Source organism: Aphelocoma coerulescens, chromosome 5, assembly GCF_041296385.1.
Source record: "Aphelocoma coerulescens isolate FSJ_1873_10779 chromosome 5, UR_Acoe_1.0, whole genome shotgun sequence".
NCBI lineage: Eukaryota > Metazoa > Chordata > Aves > Passeriformes > Corvidae > Aphelocoma > Aphelocoma coerulescens.
The window spans coordinates 39,104,070-39,111,667 of NC_091019.1; positions in this window are offsets into that span (position 1 = coordinate 39,104,070).

The window sequence follows — 7,598 nt, forward strand, 5'->3', positions numbered from 1 at the left end:
ATCATTAAAAACACTTTGCAAATTCCCAGCTGAACTTCACTTCCAACTACACTTTTATAAGTCTAGGAATATCTTCTCCAAGGGAAAAAAAACAAAGCAAACCAAAACAAACAAACAAAACCCACAACAACAACAGCAACAAAACCCCAAACAAGTAAAACTTGAATACAGTGTTTCTTCTCTTAATACAACATAAAGTTGATCTTCCATGGCGTGTTTCTTAAAAGCTGCTTTAAAGTTTTTCCATATCCTGTAAATTATTTTCTTTCTTTAATTGTTGTACTGCTTGCCAGTACAAGGACTAAGAAATCACTATTAACACTTAAGCTAATTAAGGTTTTCAGAAAACACTGGTATGTTGTTCTCATTAACAGACTTAAAAAAAAATACTATTCAGATATATGAAAAAGAAGATTGCTTTTAAATCCCAAGAAATGAATGTAAGTGTCCATATTCTGGTACATTAACAGTTTGTTCCAGTACATTGAAATTTTATGTGGAAATCCTACTCTGCAATTAATATGCCTGATGTAAATTGAAAAACCCATAATCCATCCTTCTCTGCTGTAATGTAAGAGCATATTATTATTAAGAAGTTACAGGATATCGGAACCATTTTTTAAAGTTGAATGCCCATTACCTTAAATCTGCATATAAAATGGTTTGCTTTCAGAGTAGGTAATATACAACTGAATACATCATGATACACATGAAACTATAACAAATAACAATAACAACAATAATAACAATTAGTCCAGTGTGTTTCACCTCCACAAAGAAAATTGCATCTTTTACCATTAGTAAATAAAAAAGCTTAAAATTAAACACAAAAATGTAATGAAATACCTGACTGTTCTAGATATCATGAGATATCTGCAATATCTGCCTGGTCACTTATATTAAGTTTGAAAATAGTGTGGTCATTATTATCTTTTTGGAAATTTCCCAAATCTACTGAAAAGCAAAAGTTATATTTTTGAACTTTAAGTATAAGTCAATAATTGTGTAAATGTAAATAAAATATGTCAATGTCACTTACTATCCTCTGGAGAAATTGTCAGTGGTTTTGAGGTGATTGTTAATGATTGATTGATACTGAGATACCCTTTCCTGATCAGATGTGGATCAGCTATTATGAAGGAGCAGGGTTCTGGTAGGTTGACCCTGGCTGGATGAGAGGTGCCCAAAAAGCTGGTCTGTCACTCCCCTCCTCTGCAGGACAGGGGAAGAGGAAATACTAGGAGAGGCTCATGGGATGAGATAAGGACAGAAAGGATCACTCACCAAGTATTGTCACAGGTAAAACAGTTTCAATGTGGGGAAATTAGTTTGATTTAGTGCAAAGGAAATCAGAGAAAGACAATTAGAAATAAAAACAAATCATAAAAAACATCTCCTTCCCCCACCCCTCCCTTCTTTCCAGGCTCAACTTAATTTTTAAGTTCTCTACCTCCTTCTGAACAGCAGCGCAGGGAGATGAGGAATGATGTTGCAGTCAGTTCAACACACATTGTCTCTGTCACGCCTTTCTCCTCAGAAAGACTCCTTCATGAACGTCTCCAACAGGAGTCCTTCCCACAGGCTGCAATTCTTCACAAACTGCTCCAGCATAGGTCCCTTCCACAGGATGCAGTCCTTCAGGAACAATCTGTTCCAGCAGTGGAGCACAGGGTCACAAGTCCTGCAGCAAACCTGCTCCAGCATGGGCTCCTCTCTGCATGGGGCCACAAGGCCCTGCAAGGGACCTGATCCACCGTGCGCCTCTCACAGAGTCACAGCCTCCTTTGGGCAGATCCACCCAGTCTCAGATGGGGTTCTCCATAAGCTGCGGGTGGATCTCTGCTTTTCCCTTGGGCTGCAGAGGCACATCCTGCCTCCCCATGGTCTGCACCATGGATTGCAGGGAAATCTCTTCTCTGGCACCTGGAGCACCTCCTCCTCCTCCTCCTTCTTCACTGACCTTGGTGTCTGCAGAGTTGTTTCTCTCACATTCTCACTCATCTCTCTGTCCGTACACAGTTCACCACCCATGCTACTCTCTTAATTATGTTACACCCAAAGCTGCCATTGGACTCTGCCTTGGCCAGCAGTGGGTCTGCCTTGGAGACTACTGACATTGGCTCTATCAGATGAAGGGGAGCCTTCTGGCAGTTTCTCACAGAAGCCACTCCTGTAGCTCCCTGCTACCAAAACCTTGCCTTGCAAACACTCAAACACTATATGTTACACACCTTGCCTCTGTGAATCACATATTTAAAAATTATCATAAAAATCCACATTCATCAGGCAATCTTCACAAACTTCAATCACATCACTCACGTCTACAAAAACTTCCCCACACCAAAATCAAAATAACAAGATCACAACACTGAACAAGTTGGTGGTCTAGCAATTTTCTCATTAACAATGATGACAATATCTCATTGTAACCAGCAGCACAGAAACCGCCTGCAGCTGCCCAATTTGTACTGGACTGATGGATACTCCACTGCTAGTACTGTTACTTTAGGTAAAGGGAAATTAAGACCTCATGTATCAAATACCCTGAAAACTTTTTTAAAGCCAGATAAAGCCTTAATACAAGGAAACAAAAAATGTATGGCAATACATTTATTCCATGTAGAGACACCACCTTTATGTCTATGCTGAAGAACTCAAGAGATTTTGCTATCTGATTCATGCAGCAAAATTATTTGGGATACTGCACAAATTGTGACATCAAAATCTTCTTTCAAAGGATTGCTCTCTGAACAGAATCCACTTTGTGGAGACACAGACAGTTTTCTGGAAACAGAATGTTTGTGAGACCATATTCAGAATTCATTCTATCTCTCAGGAGGCAATTTTTCTTTTTCTTCCTTCTACAGAAATGTGGAATGTCAGACTTGAAAAGTACTACCGTCATTTGGATATTACAGAGCTATCTTGAGCTTGTCTGTATATAGAATATTCAAACCACTGCTCCAGCACTTACTTGGCAACAAAAAGTTCATACCTTTCTTGATTTCTTCATACTCTGAAAACAAGGTTTCATATAAGCATATGTAATAATAACATATTCTTGCAGGAGCAATCAAAAATAATGAATCAATGTGGTGTTTTGGGCTAGGGTGGAGCTTACTTTCTTTACAGTAGCTAGTATGGGGCTGTGTTTTGGATTTGTGCAGAACATAGATTTGATAATACAGAGACGTTTTAGTTGTTGCTGAGCAGAGCTTACACAGAGCCAAGGCCTTTTCTGCTTTTTGTATGGTCACACTGGCAGGGAATTGGGGGTACATGGGAGGTTGGGAGGAGACACAGCTGGGACAGGTGACCCTAGCTGACCAAAGGGACATTCCAGACCATATGACATCATGCTCAGTATATAAAGTGGTGAGAAGGAGGAAGGTGGGGAATGTTTTAAGTGATGGTTTTTTTCTTCCCAAGTCACTGTTGTGTGTGATGGAGCCCTGGTCTCCTGGAGATGGCTGAATACCTGCCTGCCCATGGGAAGTGGTGAATTAATTCCTTGTTCTGCTTTGTTTGCATGTGCAGCTTTTGCTTTCGATGTTTAATTGTCTTTGACTCAACCCAGCTTTTTCAGTTTTCCAGCTTTTACCCTTCCAGTTCCCTTCCTGATCCTGCTGGTGGGGTAGTGAGGGAGTAGCTACTTGGGGCTTGCTTTCTGCCTGGGGTTAAACCATGGCAATCAGTCAAAAGAGACACCACAAGAACAAAACCACCTTGAGGTGGTAATGAATGGGAAGTGAACTTAAAGGCTTTGAAACATGCTGTTGCAGTAACCAAGCAGGAGACTCTAAAATGCTGTCTAAGTTGTCAAATACCATAAATTTTTAAGAAAATACTTTGAAATTTACAATAATGACATATAGATATTAGTTTCTTATTCTCTGGGAGCTGTCATCCCATCTAGATGTATGTGTGAATGGAGATGTCTGTATGGAGATGGTTCATTTCAACCCATTCCTGCATTTCAAACTATGTAAAAATGTAAGAACATTATTTTAATACCTAATGCCAATCTAAACCAAATTTTCCCTTTCCTCTGATCGCAACTTTCTCCTGCTGCTCATCTAGCACTACTTTTCTGTGATTGCTCCTGGCAAATAAGTCTGTTGGAAAATATTATCATCCTCAGCATACAACAGAAATGTTCAACTCCAACATCCCCTTGACTTGGTTAAATTTAGGAAAATATTTATCAAATTGGGAAGGCATTTTATGTTTTAGGTTCTTTATTCCCATCCTCTGAATGACTACTGAATAGAACGTTCTTGTAGGGTGCTATAATTTGATGTAGCAAAGAGTATCATCATGGTTTATTATTCAGCAGCAACTGCAAACCCCTGAGAGACACCATGTGCCTGTCATGGACAGAGCAGCTGGAGAGAGGAAGTGATCTGCACACTGTAAGGCAGACAGCCACATACTTACAGCTGAACAGCCACTCTGGTGGCAACAGGCTGATGATGTTCACAGTGGTTGGGACATATTACATGTCATTACAATGTTGCATTAATTACATTATTCACACTTAATAAAATCATAAAATACGAGTCTTAGAATTAGCAGTACTCAAAGCAAAAATGAGAACAAAATTTATTAAACTTGTATATTATTTTAAATGAGATTTTTATATAGTAAGTGGCTTCTTTTGCATTCTACTTGCAGTTATACATATACAGACTATTTTTCTATCAGGTTTCTTTCTCCACTTTTCTTCCCCTAGCTGGCTATGGATTTTTTTCTCTCTCCTTTTTTCTTTTTTTTTAAAAGTCCTTCACTCTATCACAGTACTTATTCCACTTTGTTCCTCTTTCACCATCACACTTCAAAGACTTCCAGGAGTCAGACAAAGTTCTTTCAACAAGGTAGCACTTTCCTTCACAGAAAGGCAAAATTCTTCTCTGTATAAGGCAGGAGCAGTAGGAGCAGTCTAGGTAGCCTTACAAACCTTTTTTTTTATTATTTAATATATCTGATACCCATTACTGTTGGAAAAGTATGAGACAAATGCAGTAAGATACAGTTGTTAAGGGAGACCACACGATTTATTTATTCTCCCCACATCACAGAGGGATTCTCAGTCCCAGAATGGAATAGAACCCAGATCTATCTATCTTCTACAAGTTTTTATATCATTGTTCCCAAATTAAATATTCTGCTTTAACATAAAGAAAATGCCTTGCTTTAGAAAATAATTTTTCAGATTATTTATTTTAATAATTCAATATTTTTAAAAGCCCATATTACTTCAGATTGCTTTTGCAGAGAGGAACTTGAGATTTTTATTTAACTGTATAGAGAAAGCCCTCTTAGACTCTGATATTTGAATTTATTTGATTTTTCTTTAATTATTGAATTTGACTACTTAGTTACACTGTTTTTCTTTGCCATTTTTTTCCATATAAGTAAATCTGATATCTACAAAAATTAATAAAAGACAGGACATGATGACAGATTTCAATTGTACAATAACTATCTGTAAAGATGTTGTGATGCAAAAATGTTAATGAATACTGTCTCAGAGCCAAGCCATGGGAAATGCTGATGTTTTCTGGTTTATGTTGCGGCTTTAAAATCTTACCAAGTGATTGACATGTGGTTCCTGAGGACATTTGATTCACCTAATGGGCTGAATGTATTTTATTTGTAAAAAGACAATATTGTTAATAATCCATTTTATTTTGCTTGTTTGATTGGTTTTTTTTTTTATTTCAGTACATGCTGTATTCTTTTAGATAAAGCTAATAAATTACCTGATAGCTCTGAACGTATACACCTTGAAAAGTCAAACAAACCTGTTTTGACACTCAGTAGGAAATTGTAATTGCAGCATACAGTAAAAAGACTTTACAGATAGTGTGTGTTTCAATAAATAAATGTTTAAGATTGGGTTTGGGTGGCAAGGTTTTGTCTGGTGGAGGGGCTGCAGTCGTGGCTTCTGTGAGGAGGACCCCATGTCAGAGCAGGTCAGGTGGATGCCCAAAGGAGGCTATGACCCAGTGAGAAGCAGAGTCCTGGCGGGACACGTGGTCCCATGGAGAGAAGAGCCCACACTGGAGCAGGGGAAGTGTGTGACTAGTCCTTACCCTGAGGAGGAAGGAGCAATAGAGACAAAGTGTGATGAACTAACCACCTTCCCCATTCCCCATCTTCACTGTGCCACTGATGGGGAGGATGTGAAAAAAATTGTGAGTGAAGTTGAGCCTGGGGAGAAGGGAAGGGTGGGGGCAAGGGTTTTTAAGATTTGATTTTATTTCTTGTTGTCCTCCTTGGATTTGATTGGCAATAATTGAAACTAATTTCTCCAAGCTGCGTCTATTTTGCCTGTAACCATAATCATCTGAGTGATCTCCTCCTGTCCTTACCTCTACCTGCAAGCCTTTGATTTTATAATCATTATCCTGTACAGCTGAGGAGTGGAGTGATAGTGCAGCTTTGTTGGGTAGTGGGTGTCCAGCCAGGATCAAATCACTACAAAGTTATAGCTGTCATTATTAGGGTATTTTAAAGACTGGTAGGATAATTGTGATTAAAAAAAAAAAAATCAAAAAAAAGTATAAATACAACTAATCTGAAGTATGAACTATTACAGACATTCTCACAGACTTCCAGTAGGTAAATATTAGTTTCTCCAACCTTTCTGACAACACACATTTTCTCTTCCCTTTAAATCAATTTTACAGCAGATTACAATTCCTAAAAACTCCCTAGGGACTTGAGCTAACTGAAAAAGGAGAGCTGCTGAAGCACTGTATACAAGGTGAATACTTTTCACTACTGATAATTTCATCTCAGAGACCCTTCCAAATCATTTCAGTTAGTGTAATGTGTTCTTTATCTTGAAGAATGGTTTGAACCCTGCTTTAACCCAAACAGTCTTTAAAGTGGTGCAAAATCTATTGCTGAGCCAACCTGATTTTTGACAACTAGCTTCACCTTTTAAGTTTCATGTTTTTGCAAATGGATTATCTTTGTGGGCCAAAGTGTTCTTATGTTTCCTATCTGAACTAATTAGACCACTGAAATGTTTTCCCAGTAATCTATAATGTTTTTATTCTGCTTCTTTTGGATTCTTCTTGAGTTTTTTTGGCCAGGGTTTTTAAAGAGTTTCTGTTGTTTTCTTTATATGTAAGACCCTCCCGATCCTCCTTGCATTGTTCAGTCTCCCATGGGTGATAAATAAATGGATTAGGACTGTGAAAGTTTCATTGGACCAGAATAAGCAAATCCTCTGATCAAACAAAGCTGAGGGGAGAAAACTGCTCAGGCATTTTCTAGAATCTGGGATTCTAGTAAGTGCTGACCAGTGCTGAGGTACAGACTCACTCAGTGTACTGGAAAGCTTTGCAAAGGATAAGGTTATTTTTCTCAGCTATTTTTTCATGCTAACTTCCCACTGACGACTAAGAGCCTCTCTTTTATGTGGGTTAAGTCTGTGCCAGCTGCTGTTTTTTCTCAGATTCCCATTAAGTAAACACTGCTTTATTAACAAGACCATATTACTCACAATTGTTAAAAAAAAGAAAGTCAAAAATATTGTTATGTAGTTAATTCTGACTGAATATTGATGATATCAAATCCTTATTTAC